Source organism: Bos grunniens, chromosome 7 (assembly GCF_055505025.1).
Source record: "Bos grunniens cultivar Pamir isolate PY7600 chromosome 7, Bosgru_T2T1.0, whole genome shotgun sequence".
In the NCBI taxonomy this organism is placed as follows: domain Eukaryota; kingdom Metazoa; phylum Chordata; class Mammalia; order Artiodactyla; family Bovidae; genus Bos; species Bos grunniens.
Genome location: NC_141171.1, coordinates 26379634 through 26402382, shown reverse-complemented (window position 1 = coordinate 26402382; position 22749 = coordinate 26379634). Strand labels below are relative to the sequence as shown.

General features: G+C 40.8%; 1 protein-coding gene across 5 annotated transcripts in view; it reads right to left on the bottom strand.

Moving 5' to 3' along the window:
* LOC147368940 (uncharacterized) overlaps nt 1–22749 on the bottom strand; it is a 509652-nt gene that overhangs the window by 70205 nt on the left and 416698 nt on the right. For 4 of the 5 annotated variants that reach the window (XR_015166931.1, XR_015166934.1, XR_015166933.1 and 1 more), the window contains exon 5: nt 6918–7120. The gene's annotated coding sequence lies outside the window, so the exon portion shown is untranslated. Of the gene's footprint in view, nt 1–1416; nt 1432–6917; nt 7121–22749 lie in introns of those variants that run through there. The other variant, XR_015166932.1, reaches the window with a different exon arrangement.

Here is a 22749-nt window from a genome sequence, read left to right as displayed (position 1 = left end):
ACACTTCTATATTTAAAATGGATAACCAACAAGAATCTAATTTATAGAACATGCAACTCTGCTCAAGGTTATGTGGCAGCCTGGATGGGAGGGGAGTTCGGGGAGAATGGATACATGTATATGTATGGCTGAGTCCCTTCCCTGTTCACTTGAAACTGTCACAACATTGTTTGTTAATCCACTATATTCCAAAATGAAATAAAAAGTTTTAGAAAAGTTTGAAGAAAAGGGCTAGTTTAAGACAGGGTATTTTTTTTTTCTTTGTTTTTAAAAACAGGTTTAACAGAGATGTTGTGATTGTTTAAGACATTTCCAAAGGATCTTTACAATGGTTATGAAATTGTTTTCCATCTCACTGCAATAACATTCCATAAATTGTCCAGGGGGATGGGGTGACTGTAAAGAATCTAGAAGAGTTTCGTAGCCTTGAAAATGCAAAAAATCCACATGGCCTGATCTTTCTCTAGGAAGTGGGGGTTTGTATCCAGTCACGATGCGCAAGCCAGAGTTGGGTGAGCTGCTTGCTACTCCAGAACTTGGCAATACAAGGCGATCTGATTGTCACAAAGCGTAGAATTTCTCAGAAAGTGTGAGTGGTGGAAGGGTGAGAGTGTGAATGTACCCTTCCTGGAGTAAAACAGGACCTCCAAGGCTTCTCTGCGGTTTCCACTGAGCTTACTATCCAAGAATAAAGCATGAGGTGCCAAGGATGTGAATTCCCACATGCGGGCGTGTTAAGGAGAAGGCAGAAGCTCTGTGAAACTGATCAAGGGTTCACAGATGTTCTCTTTCGATCCAGTTTGCAGTGCTATGGGAGTCTCTACTGTATTTCTTTCTCAATCCAAGTCTGGCTATGGAGAGGGAAAGAATGTCACCCTTAGGCCAAAGGAGAGGAGCTTCAGAGGGCCACTCAGACAGTGGACTTCGTGTCGGGCACACTCCATCCCCAGGTTTGACCCGGTGCCCTGGAGTTGGCAGAGAAAAGATGAGTGCACCTCCTCGGGAGTGAATTAGACTGCAGAGTGAGAGTGACTGCTCTCCATGGATCAGGTGTGGGTCTCATAGGGAGAGCCAGCTTGGCCATGAGGACAGTCTGGAGTGGCACAAGGACACCTCTGAGGCACATGCTTCTGAAGCCCGAAGGCAGAGGGGTGTAAGCGGATGGCTCGAACAGAGGCATGGTCTGTTCAAAGGCACTGGGGCATGGGGCACAGCTGGGTTTTCTGAGGAAGTTTTCCAGGTGTCCCACACAAATAAAAGTCAACCTCAGATATCGCCCAAGGCCAAAGGGCACTGACACCAATTTACTCTGTACTTTTTCTCTCTAAACCCTACTCCAGGGCCTAGTCACAGGGCAGGTCAGAACAGGAACTGGTGGTGGGAGGACAGCTGACCTGGTAGAAGTCTGGTGGTGAGATCGGGGAAGCAGACCTGGATGGAGTGATGGGGAGACAACAGTTTCAATTTTAAATGAGTTAGGAGTTTTGTTACTGTATCAGGACAGATAGAACTCTGTGTCAACCAGACCAGACTCGATAATGTTTGAAGGTGACCAGAGAACTTTTCTCATCTAAGCATCCTTAGAAACCAGAGACATCCCTAAGATTTCATATCAGGTTCAGGAGAGCATGGCTGAGGGAGTTTACCAGGCAGAGAAAAATAAAATGAACTCGGCTTTTGGATCAGTTAGTAAGCTGGTTTCCTGACTGGAATACACACTGAGATTATGTGGCTTTTGGTTTCCAAGGAAAAGGTCAAATGCTGATGACCAGTGATGGTATTTGCTCTACTTGCATTCTCTCTGAGACAGTGTCTGTAAAGCGCTTAGCACAGCACAAGCCCTCCATAAACAATAGCATTATTATGCTAGTTATCTTTATTATTGCAGGCATCTGATTTAAGACATCTCCAATGAGACTCTCAGCACTTCTCAACCAGCAGGTTAACAAGCAGGGAATAGTTCCAGACCTCAGTAGAGGGAGCTCTGAACCCATCCCTTCACAGGCCAAGGGATGGTGGTCCCTTCCCCTGGAAAAACAATTTAAGTGATGTATTTTGGGGAAGTACCATGGCTGAGCGATCAGGTCATCCTGACTTGGAATCTTGGCTCCACACTCAGTAGTGGGACAAATGATTAATGATTAACTTCTCTGTACTTCAACTTTCTCATGTTTAAAAAAATCCCCAAATAACATGTACCTACTGTGGGGGGATTAATATCTACTTAATTGGACTGATGTGCATAGTGGGAAGTCCATTTGTTTTGCTTTCTGCTTCCAGTTCACCTAGCCATGGTCCTCTTTTTAAATGCTTGAAACTCCTCTATAAAAGCCCCTTTTTCTTAAACTTTACTGCTGTGCCCTGTTTCCTCCACTTACTTGGGAAAGTGGCTTAATAAATAGATCTCTACTAAGGCAGAAATGAATGATCATTACTTAGACTGGAGATGACCTTTTAAAAGAGAAATCTGGAAGACAGAGAGGAGAGAAGAAATCTGAGATCCTGAAATTTCATGCTTAGGCCAAGCTGATGGGGAAGATTGAGGGATGGAAGGAGCATATGAAGCACCCCCAGCAGGCTGGGGGTGTCCCCTCATGACAGAACTATTTTTTTCCCAGGTGAGTATCCAACTCTTATAGTCAGTGACTGGCTACCTGCTCTGTATGCCTCTGTGCCCAGCTCTAAACTCGGACTGAGCTTTGCAACAGAATCACACTGGGTCTTTGTAAATCAGAGAGGAAGTTATGCTAGTCGAGAGAGAGGTGGCTTCTCAAACCCCAAACCAGACAGATTTCAGTTTCACTCACCAAACATACCCCCAATGAGAAGATGGCACTGAAATAGAAGGGTGGATGAAAAAAAAAGAAGACGAAAACTTTGCAAAGAGGAGCAGAAGACGAAGAGATGAAAAGTCCCCCAGTTTAAATGCTCACGGTTGTCCTTGAACTCTTTATTTGCCTTCCTCGTGAGTTAATACTTATTTCTGTTGGATCAGCACACAAGCTAAAATCTGCCAGGTACCCAGCCAGTGACAGGAGGTCACAGCCTAATGCCTCTCCACGCCGTTTAATCTGGAGCTGGCATTTGGCAGTGTTTGTGGGGACTTAACTTTAATTAATTGACTCCTTAGGAATTGAGCTGACACAGTTTCCCTTTCATGGATTTTATAAAGTTGAAAATTTTTTCCTCAGAGGAGCTCACAGTGCTCTAAACCCCTGGGTCTGCAGAGGAAGCCATCACAAGTCTTCTCTCAGAGGGTCACTCTCTTCACACAACAAACACAAGGTTATTCATCCTCATGAGAAACTGAAGGTTTTAAAGGATAATCAGAGGGATAATTCAGTGAAGAGACTGAAGAGAAATAAAAATACTATAACTGAGCTGTGGCCCCTGAACATTCTCCTCCTCTCCTTTAGGAAACTTTCTGGTGACTTCCTTCAGCATCACATTGAACTCTGTTGCATGATTTAGTTCTGCTGAAGAAACCTCAGCACCCTCCCGCTCCCTGCCCCATCTCAATCTCTCCCCAGAGGTTCTGAGCCCACATAAGTCGGCAGTCATCCCTAGTCTGGAAAGTACATGTGACCTCACGCTGGAGGCAGGAGTTGCAGCAGCTGGCTGAGTTGCAGTCTCCTTGGGGTCCAAGAGTGTGTGAACATGTCTGCAGAGCAGAGGATGGACTGCCAGGCTCTGCTTTCCTGTCTAACCAGGGCCCCAGGGTGAGAAGGTGCCCTGGAAGCAGAGTGAGTCATGCTTCAGGCATTGCACAGAGCTCTGGGGAGGCACGGGGGGAATCTGTAATTGCCCCTGAGGGTGTTGACATATGTCTCAGGGAGGGGGCTGAAATGAGGTGAGGTGAAAGCTGAAGACCTAGAGACAAGGAGCTGGTAGCAGAGTCGACACTGATGGAAGACTTAGCGGGCACAGCGCCTGCCTGGATGTGGCTTTGCTGGCAACCACCTTGCTGGATGTTAGTGCCTTGGCCAGGTGGGAGCTGCAGTGGTAGCACTCTGGTGCATGTCTGCAGTGCCATGCCTCTCGTGGGCACGGTCAACAGTAATGAACATCGGGCTGCAGTGGGAAGTCAGCCAGGACAAGAGGTGGCTCCCGAGTGAACGGCAATAATACCTGTGAATACTGTGAGAAGTGAAAACTACAAATTCTGAAAGAACTGCCTCAGGGAGCAGGTGCAAGACCACTCTGAGAATTCTCAGAAGTATCAAGCTGTAGTCTGGGAGTTCCCCAGGCCTCACAGAGCTGAATCAGAGAAATGCTATGTAATGGCATTGTTTTAAGACTCTTGCTATCCTAGGCTGCTGTGTTATAGGAAATCAAGCCTTTGTGTATTAGGTTAGTGGGTCTACATTGTGATTGTTGATGGTGGGCCACGGGGATGAGACAGCTGGAATGCTGAGTGAGAAGTCTGCTAGGTAAGGAAGTGGCTGGGCCCTGGAACTGGAAGGCAGAGAGACCCAGTGTGGTCCTTGACTTTCCCTTCTCTTTGAGGTGGTGGCTAGGCTGTATCAGCAGCACCACTGTTTCTGTGGAGCCAGGCCTATCCCCACGCTTCTAGTAAAACAGCACTGGGGACTCATTTCCTGGAGTAGACTAATTGAGAGTAGAGAGAGTAGACTAATTGAGCCATGGTAGCAAGTGGTGTTTGCATAGGGGGATACCATTCTGGCCAGAGCATGTGTTAGACTATCGTATACCTCTAGCCCAGCTACTTTAGCATCATGGCATGGTGGCCTTGGGATGCTGACTAGGTTTTTGTGTAGGGCAGGGACCTGTGTCTCCAGAGAGTTATAGGGCTGAGAGCAATCTAGCTGAACAAGACACCAGTGCTTCTGTCCTCTGAATGAAGAGACATTCTGATCAGGTCAGCTTTGGCAGATGTGCTGTGGTCTCTTCAGTAGGCAAAGACTCCACTGGCACAGTAGAAATAACAACCTCTGCAGCTGAATCCCTGACTATTTGACCGACTGCTATAGACAATGTTTGTATCCCCTCAAATCCATATGTTGAAACTCTAAAACCCAAGGCAATGGCATTTGGAGGTGGGGTCTTTGGAAGATGATTAGATGATGAGAATGGAGCCCTCATGAATGGGATTAGTGCTCTTATAAAAAAGGCTCCAGAGAGCTCCTTCAACCCTTCCACGATATAAAAACAAGAGAAAAGGCCCTCTATGAACAAGAAAGCTATGAAAAATCTATACTTCATACTAAAAAGCGGAGACATTACTTTGCCAACAAAAGTCCACCTAGTCAAAGCTATGGTTTCTCCAATAGTCATATATGGATGTGAGAACTGGACCACAAAGAAAGCTGAGTGCCGAAGAATTGATGATTTCAAACTGTGGTATTGGAGAAGATTCTTGAGAGTCCCTTGAACTGCAAGGAGAACAAACCAGTCAATCCTAAAGGAAATCAGCCCTGATTATTCATTGGAAGGACTGATGCTAAAGCTGAAACTCCAATACTTTGACCTCCTGATGCAAAGAACTGACTCATTGGAAAAGACCCTGAGGCTGGGAAAGATTGAAGGCAGGAGGAGAAGATGATAGAGGATGAGATGGTTGGATGGCATCACCGACTCAATGGACATGAGTTTGAGCAAGCTCCTGGAGTTGGTGATGGACAGGGAAGCCTGCTGCAGTCCATGGGGTTGCAAGGAGTCGGATACGTCTGAGTGGTTGAACTGACTGACTGATGAACAAGGAGGCAGGCCTTCACCATTCTCCAAATATGCCAGAACCTTCATCCTGGACTTTCCAGCCTCCTGAACCACGAGAAACAAATGTTTGTCGTTTAAGTCACACAGTCTTTGGAATTTTTGTTACAGTAGCCTGAAAGGACTAAGATTCTGACCAAGGAGAGTATTCCACTTACTCATCTGAAAGGGTTGCTCATTTAAATGGACTGAATTTAACCGAATTGAATGGACTGAATTTAATTCACTGGACTGAATAAATACCTCTTGAGTCTTGGAACTTCTTTCAGGAAAAAAGATCTCCAAGATGGAACTCTCTTCCATGGGTAGATTGAGGGATGAAAGTAACTGAATTAGAATTTTAAAAAGAATGATACCTTACTAGATTACACTGGTCAGAATGACCAATAAAAAGTTTACAAATAACAAATGCCAGAGAGGGTGTGAAGGAAAGGGAACCCTCCTACACTGTTGGTGGGATTGTCAATTGGTACAGCCACTGTGGAAAACAGTATGAAGGTTCCTCAGAAAACTAAAATATAATTACCATATGATCCAGCAATCCCACTCTTGGGCATATATTCAGACAAAATTATAACTAAAAAAGATACATGCAGGCAGCCATATGTTCATAATAGTATTATTCACAATAGCCAAGACATGGAAACAGCCCAAATGTCCATCAACAGATAAATTGGTAAAGAAGATGTGTTTCAAATATACCATGGAAGACTACTCAGCCATAAAAAAGAGTGAAATAATGCCATTTTCAACAACATGGATGCACCTAGAGATTATCATACTAAGTGAAGTAAGTCAGAAAGAGAAAGATAAATACCGTATAATATCATTTATATGTGGAATCTAAAATATGGCACAAATAAATCTATCTACAAAACAGAAAGACACTCATGGAGATCAGACTTATGGTTGTCAAGGTGGGGGGTTGGTGCTGGGAGAGGAGGGATGGAGTGGGAGTTTGGGATTGGTAGATATAAACTATCACATTTGGAATGGCTACACCACAAGATCCCACTGTATATCACAAGGAACTATTATCCAATCCCCTGGGATAAACCATAATGGAAAATAATATTTTAAAAAACAATGTCTATATGTGAACAACTGAGTCACTTTGCTGTACAGCAGAGACTAGCACACTCTTGTAAATCAACTATATTTCAATTAGAAAGAAAGAATGGTACCTTATTTTGTTTCCCAAGCTGGTAAATAGTACCGAATGATCCCATACATCACTGCAGATTATTGGGAAGCTAATAAATGTATGTGTCCACTCAACTGCTGATTGCCTTCAGTGCTGATGCAATGGCCTCAGGAGAACTTTGAAGAATTTGAGAAATCCGTAGTTCCTGCTGGGAGCTGTGCTCATGTAAAGATACAGAAGAGCCTGCAAACACAAGATAGACAAGTGAGAAAACAAGTTTGAAGCTCGTCTTCATGAATTAATTATAAAATGCATGAAGTAGAAGATCAGATCTGGTTTGAAAAATAAAAATGTCCTGCAGTTTAAATCACTGAGCTGTCCCCATCAGCTTCTAGAAATGATCTCTGAACTCAGTCTTTCTTTTCACAGTCCTTGTGAAATAATGAATCACTTCTCAAAGATGACGGCTGGATAAAATAAGAGATGAAACAACAAATAAGAAGATAAAAACATTTTCTTCCAGGAAAAATGAAACCAGGCACCTTCAAATCTCATAGACTTCGCTGTAAAAAGTTTTCCTTCTTAAATCGTTATAGCACATATTTGCTTAAGTTTTGCTACATGTCCAGGACCAAGATTTAAGAATGAGTTGTGGTCTTATTTCAAACTTTTCTCAGCTAATGCAATGATCCATAACACAATGGCTTTATTTTTTCACATACTCTCTTCTGAAACATCACGTAGTCAAAATTTTCAGAGGCCAAATTGATTTTGGTCAGGCAAATTAGATTATGTCCAGCAAGTGTCAGAATGAGTAAAGGATGCCTTGAAGACCGTCAGGGGAAACCATCTCAGTCTACAGGTAATAGTCAATGGATTAGAAACTTTGTTCAGGTCATTGTGAGGGTCATTGTATCTCTAATTACTATTGCTGTCTCCTGGGAAAACCAGGGAATTTTATATCTCAGGGCCTGACTTCGCCTTCTTTTCCAATGCTAATTATCCTTTGAGCCCTGTTCAGGTTATCTGAAAACTGTCCTTGAAATGGAGATTTGTGTGCAATAGGTTATTGTAGACACTCGAGAATAATACCTGTAAAGGAGCAAGGGAAGCAAGACTGATCAGAGGAAGAAGTTGAGCTGCTACTGTTGCAACCAAGCCTATCCTACAGGACCTCTGGAGCTGTGATCATTCTTCTGTGTTGCCTAAATTTAGGCAAGAAGGCAAGGTATCAGTATTTTGCATCAATCACTATTAGATATGGGCCATCCTCAGGGAGAGGTGTACCTCAGGAGAGGCAGTTTCCTTTGCTAAGGGCAATGCCTGGAAAGGGAGCCAGCTATGAGCCCTCAGGGGCCAACATTCCTCTCATGGAATGGAGAGAGATGGAGGGCTAATCTGGGTGAGACATTCAGATCCACCACAAGGTTCCTTGTTGAAGAGGTCCCTTAATTAGAGAAGTTTTTTCCTGTGGTCTAATACTTTGTATGGAACACATTACCCCCCAAACTTCCTGGCTTAAAACAACAAACATAATTTATTATTGCTCCTGATATCTGTGGGTCAGAAATTCCCAAGTGGCTGGGCTGGGGTGTGTGTTCTGCCCGAGGTGTCTTGTGTGAATGTAGTCAGATGGTGGCTGAAGCAGCTGAGAGCTGGCCAGGCACCTTTCTCTCTTCCTGCAGTCTTGGGGCCTCTCCTGGTGGTCTCTTTGGCTGGCCTAGTTTGACCTTCCTCACAGCATGGCCACCTGGTACTTCTCATTGACTTGGAGCTTAGGGCTCCACAAGGGAAGTCACAAGAGAATCTGGAAGACACTTCATGATCTTCTAACTTAGCCTCAGAAACCACTTGGTTTGTCAGGAGCCCACCTGGTCTCAAGGGGAAGAGACAGGGATCCCACCACTTGATAAGGAAAGACAAGGTCTATAAGAACACGTAGGATGGGACAAGTTTTGAGAGTACAAAAGGTGATGAAGCCATTACTTTCTGATGGTAATAAACCCAACGAAAAAAGTTTAAAAATAATCGTATAGGGACTTCCTGGTGGTCCAGCGGTTAAGAGTCTGCCTGCCAATGCAAGGGATGTAGGGTTCGATTCCTGGTCCAAGAACTAAGATCCCCCATGCTGCAGAGCAACACAGCTCATGCACTACCACTGCTGAAGCCTGTGTGGCCCAGAGCCCGTGCTCCACAACACGAGCGCCCGCCACCACAAGAAGTCTGCACGTGGCAACCAGAGAGCAGCCCCTGCTCATCGCAACTAGAGAACGCCTGCCTGCAGCAACAAAGACCCAGTGCAGTCAAGAAATAGATAAATAGAAATAATGGCAGAATTCAGATCCTTTGATTTTTCAGAATTATATATATATGTATATAAATTCAATGATTCAAGTATTATGAATCTGCATTAGCAATAAAACACTTGAAGTGTGTAAGTTCAGCCCCAAATAGTCCATTAATTGTAGGAACCAGATGTACAGAGATATCAAATCCAGCACTACTGTTTTCTGTTAAGTGCTATGTATGAGGATATAGCAGACACTAGCTGGGCTTCCCTGGGAGCTCAATGGTAAAGAATCCACTTGCCAATGCAGGAGACATGGGTTCGATCCCTGGTCCGGGAAGATCCCACATGCTGTGGAACAACTAGGACCGTGTGGCACAGCTACTGAGCCTGTGCTCTAGAGCCCAGGAACGACAACTACTGAGCCCACACGATGCAACTCCTGAAACCCGAGCACCCTTGAGCCTGTGCTCTGTAACAAGAGAGGCCACAGCAATAAGAAACCTGAGCACAGTAACTAGAGAGCAACCCCTGGTCTCTGCAACTAGAGAAAAGCCTGCAAAGCAACAAAGACTCAGCAAAAAATAAATCAGTAAAGAAAATTATAAAAAAGAAGACACTAACTAAAAAACTTATTCCTGCATCACAAAAGCCAATTAAATGAATAAGTTCCACATTCGTTTTCATTCATTATCAACCTAAATTTTTCATTTTGTAATGCATAGACCTCAGTAGTCATTTCCTTTTTTGTGGCAATGTAGGTGGCTCAGACGGTAAAGAATCCGCCTGCAATGTGGGACACCTGGGTTCGATCCCTGGATTGGGAAGATCCCCTGGAGAAGGGAACGTCTACCCACTCCAGTATCCTTGCCTGGAGAGTTCCAAGGACAGAGGAGTATGGCAAGCTATAGTCCAGAGGGTCGCAAAGAATTGGACACAACCGAGCAACTTCGCTTAGGATATTATAAGAGCAGCACTCATGTTTTCAACACACTGAACCTCAAATTTTAGACCACAGACATACTATGGGCTTCCCTGTTCTTACTTGCCCAAAGAAATGTGGTCTGCATAAGGGAGATTGGACCTCAAATTCAGTTCCAAAAGCAACATAAACTTTGATATCAGGAAAATTCTGTTGGTTCTAACTAGGATGGACTTTTGGATTAGTTTTGTTCAGTGTTAATATGTTTGTTGCTCTGATGTTTATTTGATGCTTTCCCAGGAGGAAAACACAAACACTTCCCTGTGATGTAATGTGAGAACCTATCATCATGTCTCAGAGTTTTGCTCTTTGGTGATGGGATTCAGACACTTCTCCCGTCTCCGTCATTTCATCTGACCTCTCTCAGTGCCATTCTAAGTAACTGGCAGCCACTCAGTCAGCATTTGTTACGGGGGAACAAAAAATGTGTTTTAGGTTCAGAATCCACCAAATCATGCTTTTCACAAAAACGTCTCAATTGTTTTATTATAATATCCATTGGTCTGGATAGGAAAGGCTGTTTAGTTGACAACATGTTGCTATCAAGTGTACAATGTACAATTTAGATGATAATAAATGAGGTTCCAAATCCTTTTATGATGCAGAGCACTTTGTAGCAGCGCTTGGCAGTATAATCAATGTTGTTTTCACGACTTATAGAAAAAGGCATCTGATGAAAAACTGCTGTTGCAAAATGCCATTGTATTTTAGTGTTTCTACCAAAAATGAACATATCTAAAAATAACTTCTAAAAGAAATGATTAAAACCCCAAAGATATAAGTTTATCTTAAAGTAGTTAAATAATAGCTATCTGTATATTTCAAACTATATCCTAAAGTTGGAAATATTAAAAGCAAAGAATTTTTATTGTTTGACAAATATTACATATTTTCCTCTCTAGAGAAGCTTTTCAACTTTTTCTCTCTTTGAGGCTAGAGGAGCTGGTTGGGAGATAGGTTTGCATATTTGTTTGAAACCCTTCAGAACTATCCTCAGTTCAGTTTCCATCTGCCCTGAGTCAGGAGCTCTGACTACAGCTGGGTCTGGGTCTCAATTAGAGTTGCACTGGGTCTCAAAATGCAAAACCACAATGAAGGGTAAGGCTAGGGAACATTTAAAATTGCTGAATATTATCAAAGATGCAAAGAAATGCTTTGGATGCTCCTCCTGCTACCTTTAAAACCAACTGAGGGGAGAGGGTAAAAAAAAAATGGAAAAAGACAAAACCAAAGGATGGGGAAGAAAGAGGAAAGTGTTCCCTGCTGGTGAAGGGGCAGGAGAGCACCAACTGGGAAATGGCTTAATTTTGAGCCAGTGTGTGTGTGTTTTATGTGTGTGTCTGTATTTAAGCTTGGTCATTATTACTTAGGAGAGTATTATAAGGTAGGTTGGTATAATGCACCTATGCATTTTTATTTTTAATGTCTGCTGAGTCGCTTCAGTTGTGTCTGACTCTTTGTGACCCAATGAACTGTAGCCCGCCAGGTTCCTGTGTCCACGGGATTCTCCAGGCAACAATTCTGGAGTGGGTTGCTGTGCCCTTCTCTAGGGGATCTTCCCGACCCAAGGATTGAGCCCGAGTCTCTTACATCTCCTGAATTAGCAGGCAGGTTCTTTACCACTAGCGTCACCTGGGAAGCCCCTTTTATTTTTAATATTGAAGGGAAAAAAGCTCTCAAGGAGCTTGGGTCATAAGCAGGGGCAATGGCTGCCAGTTCAGAGAACCCAGATCACTGTCTTCTCAGGCACCTCTTCTGGTTAGCAATGATGAGGGGCAGGAGTTTCATTTTTTTTTCTTTTTTCCCTTTAAGGGAGAAACACTAAGGGATTCTGGGGAAGTGACCTTGAATGTTCTCTCAAAGAAAGAACTCAGGCAGTTCTACTCTATGTATTTCAACCTCTGTCCTTTGTTCTCCTCAGACTCTCTGAAATTTGTCACTTTTGTCATTTTCCTTTTCAGAAAGTGACAGTTCCCTGGAGATTTTTCACTCCACATCATCTCCTGACCTTTCTCTAAGAGGTGGTTTCTCATTTCAGTGCCAGCTTGCTGCATGGCCCTTTTTTATTTGCAAGTTTTTTTGGGTGAATTCTTTCTTGTGTGAACTTTCTGTACTTCAGGCTGTATTTTACACTGGGGCCAACTCTCACTTGTTAAAGAAAACCTTATAGCCAGGATAAATTAAAATTATAACCTCCCCGGTTTCCCTGCAAGCTCTTGTATTCTATCATTTCAGACTTCCATATTTCAAATCTTATGCAAATGTGACTTCTGAGGATTTCTTCTTAAGTTTTGTAGGCAATTTCACTGAATCTGAAGAAATATTTGCTCCACTGAGATTATTGCAGAAATATCAAATGGAGGATTTGATATTTCCCCTTCTCCTTAATATGGTTTTTTTTGTGATGTGAAAGTTCAATATTCATAGATGATCAAAACCAGTAGCATTGATATTTTACTCGTCCTAGTTTGAAGCACCACTGATACAAGTGGATAAGACATTAAGAAGAAATATTTATTTAATGATACCTTCTGAAATAAGAAGGAAGAAATAATTTGGAGAAAAATGTTGTCTTTGACAGCATGGAATTATTCCTGAAGTTTTAATAATGGAGAACATATTTTTACCAAGCGTTGACTTAAAATAGCTCAACTACTTCATTTGTTGAAATGTCGTCTATTTGGACTTCAGCTGAATCACCTGATTCCATCCAAAGTAAACAGTAAAATAAACATCCAATATGGAAAAAGAACCTGGTAATATTATACAAATACAAGAAAAAGAAGGGAAATGAATCTATCCCTCTTTCTTGTTTTAGAAACTTCTGTACAAACCAAGGTAAGCAAAGATGAGTCAGAGAAATCCTAGAAGTTAATACAGCATTCATGGAAGACAGATTTATTTATAAAACTGCAGTAGTTTAAATATGTTCTAGTAAGTGTTAAATCTTTACTTATCCAGTCTGTTATATATTCTTACATCTCAAAAATTGTACTGTTTCTGAGAAGTTACATAAAAAAAAATTTCCATCATGGAATTTTTCAAATTATTTGGGTGAGTAAGCAAATTTGTCATCCTCCAGCACCTAATATTAAGTGAGTAGCAACTGATGAAAAAGTGCTTAGGCCTCTTTGGGCTGGGATGTCGGGGAGGACTCGATATCTGTTTTAAGAAGAAACACACTTGCTCCAAAGTAAAGGTGATACAAGGGGCTCCCTTCCTTTTTTCTTCTTTTGAGTTTACTAAATGTGCTAGTTTCCTGCTACTGCTGTAAGAAATGCCATAAACCTAGTGACAGAAACAACATCGATTTATTCTCTTACTCTTAGTAGGTCAGAAGTCAAAAGTCAGTCCCGCTGGGCTAAGCCCAAGGCATGGTCCAGGCTGTTCCCTTGTAGAGGGTTTAAGGGGAGAAGTCGTCTTCTTGCCTCTCTCAGCTTTTAATGGCTGCCGTCATTCTTTGGTCACAGCCCCTTCCTCTATCTTCAGAGCCAGCAGTGTTAAGATCTATCTTCTCTGACTCCTGCTTGGGTCCTTACACTTTCTGCCTCTGATCTGAACACTTCTTGCATCTCTCTTGTAAGGACCCTTGTGATTATCTGGGTAGTTGGGCTCCCCTGGAAGCTCAGTGGTAAAGAATCTGCCTGCAATGCAGGAGATGTGGGTGTGATCCATGGGTCAGGAAGATTTCCTGGAGAAGGGAATGGCTACCCACTTTGCTAGTCTTGTTGGGAAATCCCATGCACAGAGGGACCTGGCAGGTTACAGTCTGTGGGGTCACAAAAGAGTTGGACATGATTCAGCAATTAAATACCACCACCACCACCACCCAGATAATCAGCATAATCTCCCCATCTCAAGGTCTTTAACTTAATCACCTGAAAAGGCCACGTGCTATGTTCCATATTCACAGGTTCCGGAGATTAGGACGTGAAGAACATCTTTGGGGACCCATTAGTCCGCACAGCCTAGTAAACAAAGGCTCTACAGCCCTCAGCATTTTTCTAACTGAGCCGTCTTTTAAACGTTAGAACACCAGGATGCCTTAGAGTCAGCAGTCCCTATTCTTATATCTGAGGAGGAAGTTATGAAAGGGTAGTGCAAAAGTTTAAATGGAAGCCCTGTTACAATTCTAATATTTACACCATCTTGTCTCACAGAGATCTCTCTGTTAAAGATTTATTTACAGATTTTGGGCTTAGGAACTTAACTTTTAAACTTATAACCCCTGTTTGCAAGAGAGAATGAGAATAGGAATATGTAGATTCTGTGAAATAAATTTTAGGAGGGCTTTGCTTTTCTGGACTTCTTCCCAGTAAAAACAACATTTTCCATTTACAGTTGGTGCCATTTTGAAAATGATTTGTCAAGGTTTCTTGAGGCTGGTCAATGAGTTTCAAATATTCTTATCAATGGACTAGGTTAATTTTTACACTAAGACTTTTCCCAAAAGCATTAAATCAATATGCAGATATTCCTGTCAACTATTCTGTTCTTACTTAGGTACCACATTTTATGCTGATTCTCTATTCCAAAATAGGGGGACATTCAATAAAAAGGTACCTTGGAGTGAGACAGGGACAAATGAGCTCCAGAAATACTGACAGATGGGAATAACAGACTGGTTGGCAGAGGGCAAAATGAGCTGTGGATGGTCGCAGTCAGAGTACTGAATCCTATATTCACCCCCAGTACACATGGTGGTTTCAGAAGTCTGAGGGGCATTTCACTAGGTCTCAAGAAATACCCTCAGCTATCTCTGTCCCAGAATATCCCATGGGAAAATCTTTATGTGCAACTTCCTAGGGTTTTTTTTTTTTTTTTTTCATTTCTTCACTGGGTTACTATTGATTTTTTTAATTTATTTTTAATTGGAAGATAATTGCTTTACAATATTGTATTGGTTTGTGCCATACACCAACATGAATCAGCCATGGATATACATATATCCCCTCTCTCTTGAACCTCCCTCCCAATTCCCACCTCCTACCCCATCCCTCCCTTCTAGGTTGTCACAGAGGACAGCTTCCTCGGTTGCTGGAGCAGCCCCCACGTGGAATCGTATCCTACCGCTGTGGGCCTCCTCAGTCTGACTTTCTGTGCAATGACAACATGGGCAGCCACTGAAAAGTACCAGAGCAAGGGGAGAGACCGGAGCAGCATCCATCACGTGCCCATCTTTGACACGACCCATTAAAATGTCAAAGATGCCATTCTTCCCTTCACACTGAGGGTTCATCACGGGTTTTTGTCATAATGAAATAAGTCGTGTAATAAGGCTTCTTTTAAGATTTTCTAGATCCCAATAAATCTGTCTGCATTTCATTTTAATAAAAAATTTTTAAATTAGTCAGAAAAATGCCAACAACGCCCAGTCATCATAAATCCTAGTTTAAATGTTATTTAAGGTGACTAAGATTTTTTTTTTTCCACTCTTTAGCTTATAACTCAGGGATTTGATTTTCAATAAGTCAGAAACCTATTTTTCTATACTAAAATATCTGTTTTTCTTGAGAAACATTAATATTTTTCCTTGTCTATGTATAAATTAGTTCACATAGGCAGTGGTGTTTCTTTTACAGTTAATCTATGAATTGGATTTTATGTTACCCTAAGTGTCTATTAATCGCTTATTAAAGTACAAATATTAAATCTATGGCCTTCACTTTTTTTTTTCACTGTGATCCACAATAAGAAATGCATTTGATGGTGTAGCCTAACATAGATACACATTTACTTTTTTTTTTTTTTTTTTCTGGCTGCCCTGTGTAGCATGTGGGATCTTAGTTCCCCAACCAGGGATCTACCAATGCTCCCTGCAATGGAGTGTGTGTGGAGTCTTAACCACTGGATTGCCAGGGCAGTTCAACATTTACTTATTTTCCAAACAAAAGTTTTATGAGAAATAATTTCCCTTCTTTTAGAAGCAAGCTGCTATTTTCTGTTTTATTCTGTTTCATTAAAAAAAAAAAAAAAAACTACTTGTTATGACCCACTAAATTGAACAACATGAGAAACTGTCTTACTAAATAAAATAAAAACTCATTTTGAGTTAAAAGGGAAAACAAGATCATGGGCAATCCAAATTAATTGTCTGACATTTTCCATTATAAAAAGATTAAAACATTAAATCCTTGAATCATGAAGATTTGTGAGGATTATGGTTCATTTTTGTTAGATATATAATGACTTTTGGAACACTGATATTGAGTATCCCAGACTATCAAGAAAAATAAGATTTAAAAAAAGCTATGGGAATGGTTCAGCCCTACATGGTCCATACAATCCACTTATACACCCATGGTCACATTTTAGCACGTAGAGAATCTTGTCAAGGGTGTCCACACGAGCTAAATGCATACATCCAAGGGAGTCAAATGTTAGCCCTTTTCTTGATCACTTGTAACCCTCTTCCTCACAAAAAAAAAAAAACAAAGGAGTTACAAGGGTTGATTTTGGAATAACATCAAGATTATCTGCATCTGGCAGAAGTGTCAAGATGCTCTAAAGGTGTTCTGTTGGATCAGAGGAGAAGGAATTACTGGGAAAAGTAAAGTTTTGCCCAATGGAGGATGAAGTTTCCTTTTTCAGATGAGCTGAGCTGTCCTCTAGAAAAGGGCCAAATGACCATGTTGAGAAGTTGAAGCTCAGAAAAGATCAAGATACATTTCTGCACCAGAATTCAAAGGTGAAACAAGATTAAGCTATAAAGTAGGAATGATAAACCAAACTCTTGTTTTTCTACTGGTTATCACTTCAAGGTTGTGAACGTATATAAGTGTTTCCAGTTTTTCTTCAGACCCTGTGGTGCCTCTGTTTGGGAAGAGATCTAGGCACATCATCATTATCCTGCCCATTGCCTGGCCCAGCTGCTTCTGGGCAGAGAGAGGCCGGAACCCTCCTTGGTGGCTGGTGGGCCACCGGTATCTCTTAACCGTGTATGAGGCACTCCTGCTGGAGAGACACGTTTTTCTTACTTTACTCCTCTAACACATTTTTTTTTTTTTACTGAATATAAATAACTTCAATTCATCTTCACTTTATATTGCCTAAGTTTCTGATTCCACATGCATTTTGCATCAACTGAAGAGTTTGTTGAGTGGGTGACCTTCACATCCTTTTACAAGGAGAAAATACAAAATGAGAGCTGGGATTACCATTTTAAATGGAAGAGCTATAGTTGGAAGAAAAATATCTCCTCAAGGTCCTTGAAACAGAGTTGATTAGTCACAAAGAGGCAGAGGCAAAATACCTCTCCTCTCTTTGCACTGTTTTTGCAGCATTTCTTGACTAGTCTTTAGGTTCTAGGTTTTAAAAGGAAACCCCTATATGCCAAGAAGGATGAATAAGAAATGGGAAATAACATTCTCTCAGTCTCAGGGGCTTTGCATCTGTACTCACTTCAACTGGCCCAATAATACCATTTTTTTCCTTCATCAAATTGTCATGGAGCACTTCCTATGTGCCATGTTCTTACACACACACACATAAAATATATGTTTTATATAGGCATATATGTATCTTCTAGTAAGTGCTAGAGAAAGCAAACATATATCAAAGTAAGAGGTAAAAGGAGTGTGGAAAGCAGGCAAGAGCTCTCAATTATAATGACCTCGGAGCAGAATCCTAAAGTCAGGGAGAGAAAAGAGCCATATATGCATGTGCAAAGCCCTGAAGTGGGAACTGCTTGACAAGTCTAAGGGACAGCAGGAGGGTCCACGTGTCTCTGTTGAGTGCGTAGTGCAATAGGGGGAGGGGCAGTGGCTCGGGAGGTGGTGCATGAGACATACTTACACTAACAACGATTTGCTGCTTATCTAAAATGCAAAATTAACTGACTGTCCTGTGTATTCTTCTTGATCTATCTGGTAACTTGTTTTCTTCTTCCCTCCCTCCTTCCCTCTTCCTTTCCTTTTGTGCAGTTGTGGTATTCATGTGCCATTCAGTTAGATTCATTTTTTCAGTTTGCAATCAGTTTCAATTTTACTTTTCCATCCTTATTAATTTTATTTTCAAATATGTAGAATACTAACACTTTCAAAACTCAAAACTGTCCAAAATTATATCCTCAGAAAAGCATCACTCCCTCCTCCGTCCCTTCCGCCACTGCTATCTGTTGGCCACCAGCTTTGCCACTGCCAGGGATTATCATTCCTATATGTTTTGCAGTGATAAGAAAACAGATGCATAGTTTCTAATTTTCATGCAAAATCTGGCATTCTAAATATGCTCTTTCATACTTGGCTTTTTTCCTCTTAATAAGATCTTCAGGAAATCCCTCTGTATCAGTTTCATAGAAATCTTTTTTTATTCTTTCTGAATAGTTGTATAGTATTTTACTGTGTGTAGTACAATAGTTTATCCAACTAATCCTCTGTGCTTGAACATTTAGGAAGTTTCCAATGTTTTACACTTTCAGGCAATGCTGCAAATGAACAACCTTATGCATATGTATTTTTGTATTGATGCGTGTGTATTTTCAGGATAAATTTATACATGTGGGACTGCTGGATTAACAGTAAACCCACATGTAATTTTGTTAGTTAATGCCAAGTGGTCTCCATAGGGATGATACCATTCTACATTTTAACCAGCTGTACATGAGATTGCCTGTTTCTCCACAGCCTCACCAAGAGGTTGTACGGTCATGCTTTTGAATTTTTGCCCATCTGATGAGCTGTTGTTCACTTGTGTCTGACTCTTTGTGACCCCATGAACTGAAACACTAAGAAATGGTATCTCAGTGTGCTTTTAATATGCAGTCCACTTATGAAATGGAATATCTTTTTATATGTTCAAGATACAGTTTTAGATTCTTTTTGTGAATCATCTGTTCACATCTCTTGCCTATTTTTCTATAGGGTTTTTTCTCTCAAAAAGAACTCATTGTCTCTCAGGGATATTAACTCTTCAGTGATAATGTGCTGCAAATATCGTCTCATAGTTTGTCATGTATCTTTTGATTTTGTTCACAATCTTTTAAAGCTGATCAATTTCTGTATTTAATATTAAATTCTATTGATCTGTCTCTCAATTCATGGACTAGGATATGCTTTGAAGGTAGTGCTGACAAGTATACCTGTGGCGGATTCATGTTGATATATGGCAAAACCAATACAATATTGTAAAGTTAAAAAATAAAATAAAATAAAAAATTAAAAAAATTTTAATATAAAAAAAATAAAATAAAATGTAAAAAAAAAAAAAAAAACATGATTCGTTTGATGTGGGCCATCAGAAAAAGAGGAATCAGGCATTAACTCCAAGATTTTGACCTGAGCCACTAGAATGTTAGGGATTCCACTTACCGAGGGGCATTCAGTTTTTGTGGGGAATACCAAGAGTCCTGTTTCGCATACATTAAGTCTGGGATACCACTAGATCTTCTAGTAGAGATCTCAGGTATAGATGGTTACGAATGTGGATTTGGAGAAAATGCAAGAGATAGACATTTAGAGTCAGCCATGTAGAGACAGAATGTAAAACCATAAAGCTGATGTTTTAATACAAATGTTATGTCTGTTCTGAGAATATTTTCAGGGTTTAATTCACTTGTCCAGAGCTGGGCCATGAATCTAGGTTGTCCTCTGGATTTGTTTTCTAAACCTGTCATAACAAATACCACAGACTGGGTGGCTTAAACAACAGAAATTTACTCTCTCCTAATTCTGGAGGCTGGAATTTCAAGATCAGGGTGTTGGCAGGGTTGATATTTCCTGAGGTTCCTCTCCTTGACTTGCAGACAACTGTCTTCTCCTCTCTATGTCTTCTCTCTGTAATGTGTGTGTCCTAACCTTTAAAAGGACTCTAGTCATATGGATTAGGGTCTACCCTAATGACCTCATTTTCATGTGATTACCTCTTGAAAGATTTTATTTCCAAATATAGTCATATTCTAAGGTACTATAGATCAGGCTTGCACATAAGAATTTTGAAGGAATGTAATTCATCCCACAATGCTTCTCTTTCTATGATACAACTAAAGAGTTGGACATGACTTAGTGTCTGAACAACAATAACAACAAATGTGTCTGAGAAGAAACATGGATTTAGAGTCTGAAAATATATTGTTTCACAAAGAAATTAAAATGATGATTACTTCAATGCTTGGGAGTTAGTATTTCTCCTCTGTTTGAAGGATATTTATGTGGAGGATATAAACATGAATGATATTTAATATGAGCCCACTGTCCTCAGATCTGCTACCAGGGAAAGGGCCTTGTTTTCTCTGGGAAACATGGGATATGGAAAAGCCCCGGACACAGAAATTCCATCACTAAATTTGGGTCTTGTCTGTGCTGGAGGGAAGTTGAGTGAACACATTTTAGAATTTCTGTCTATATTTATCTTAGAGAAATCATTCTTTGACCACTAATAAATGTGCATTAATATAAATCAGAAACATCTCTCAGGTTAAAAAAAAAAAAAACACCCCAAGTTCTATCAATAATATACTTTTAGCTACAAGTAACTTCAAGGAAATTTCTCCTTTTAGATAGAATCCTAAGTTATTCAGGAAAATTAAGAGTCAAGGCATAAATTACTATAATTAAATTACTAAATATTTATATATTTGTAAACACATTACAAAGAGAAGACTAAAACTCTCTGCTGCTGCTGCTAAGTCACTTCAGTCATGTCTGACTCTGTGTGACCCCATAGACGGCAGCCTACCAGGCTGCCCCGTCCCTGGGATTCTCCAGGCACGAGTACTGGAGTGGGGTGAAAACTCTCTGGGCTTCTGGAAATTATTCTGTAAGTTCTCCCAGTCACCTTTACTTGCAAAGGTCCTGAAAGTTCTTTCCTACACTATTTTGTAATCTGTTTTTTAATGCTTTTGCTACTTGGTTATTATTCACTAGACTACAATATCTTGGTATAGGAAAACATCTTTAATAACAATTACTAGCTAAAATTCATTGAGATTCTGTGAGAGACCAGTTACTTTGAGTTTGCCTTCCAAGAATTTATAGTCATTTCCTAGAACTTTGTCACTGACATCTGTGTTAATTTTTTTGGAATTAGAATAGGTTATATAACATTTCTACTTCTCAGAATAAATTATATGAACTGAATAGAACTTGCTTCAAGACATTAAACTGCAATAAAGTTTGAACAACTTAAACTTTGGCTATGATAGTCTAACAGGATTTTTTTTTTTAAGTATAAGATTGAAGGGTGTGTCAGAAAGAACATTTCCGTTACCTAGCTTGCTTAGGAAGGTGACATGGGCAGCCTAAAAGGTGATGTCAGTTGTGGATAATGAATGGAAGAAAGCATAGACACTGCAAGATGAAATAAACACAAAATGAAAATAAACACAAGATGAAAATTCACACAAAAATGTGAATGTTGATTTCACCAGTACACCAGTTAATTAAGGTTAACTCATCCTTCACTCACCAAGGCTTCTCTCATGGCTCAGATGGTAAAGAATCTGCCAGCAGTGCAGGAGACCCTGGTTCGATCCCTTGGTTGGGAAGATCCCCTGGAGAAGGAAATGGCTACCCACTCCAATACTCTTGCCTGGGAAATCCCATGGACAGAAGAGCCAGTGGGCTACAGTCCATGGGGTCGCAGAGTCAGACACAACTGAGCAACTTTCACTTTACTTCATATCTGTAAAAATTGGAAAAACTACCCCAGTGAGAACAAAATGTGGAAAAGAAATAACTTCTAAATACAGTCTCATATCCTACCCCATCTTCCTAGGATGGACCCTCATCTTCAAAAGCCTATGACTTTCTGTTGTACCTTGGGCTCAGGCCTTGCACACAAACATTACCTCCAAAGTGGAGGTACTGTTATTAAACTGGGTTATTCAGGCAGTCACAGAGGTTCACAGAGGTACATAGTAAAGACCGAACACTTACAATACTAACACAATACTTCATCCCTGTTTTGGCATTTCTCCTCTTTTTCAGTAAACAAAAATAGCCTGGGCCACTCTAGAGCTGTGAGAACCCTAGTAGAAATAAATGACTTAAAAACATCGCCAGCAAAACATCCTCACTGGTTGTGGACTCTCTGTGCTCTCATGAGCTGCGTTCCCTAAATGATGTGGTTTGGAGCATAAATGATTCCCCAGGCCTGAGTCCCTCTCTCCTGTGGGCCTGACTCTGCTTCCTGTCCTCCGCAATTGTATTTTGAGGGAAAGTCACACAGGACTTTGGTCTCTGGATAGTATTAGTTCCCTTATGACTGCTCCCGTCCAGTGAGGGTTATAATCTGGCATACTTTGAAAACATACCAAACTCATCCCAACCCAGCCAAATAAAAAGTCTAAACAGGTTAAATACAGCTTTCCCTGACCTTGCCATGATTAGCTCTCCCTAAGGTATTTATTTTTAAGAGCGACACTATCTGCTCGTTATCTGCTTTAGAGAGTATAAAATGACAGCAGAAGTGAGTGGCTGAGCCATTTAAATGCTATCCGGTGGGCTTATTATACACCTGGATCACACACAGAGAGAAACAATGAGATCTCCCCTTGTGGCCTAATTCACAGTTTGGGTTAACTTTACTTTTATTATGTTCCTGATAAAATCCACTGGAGTGAGCAAAACCACAACCAAAGTGCACTCAGGAATATGCTTTTCTAAT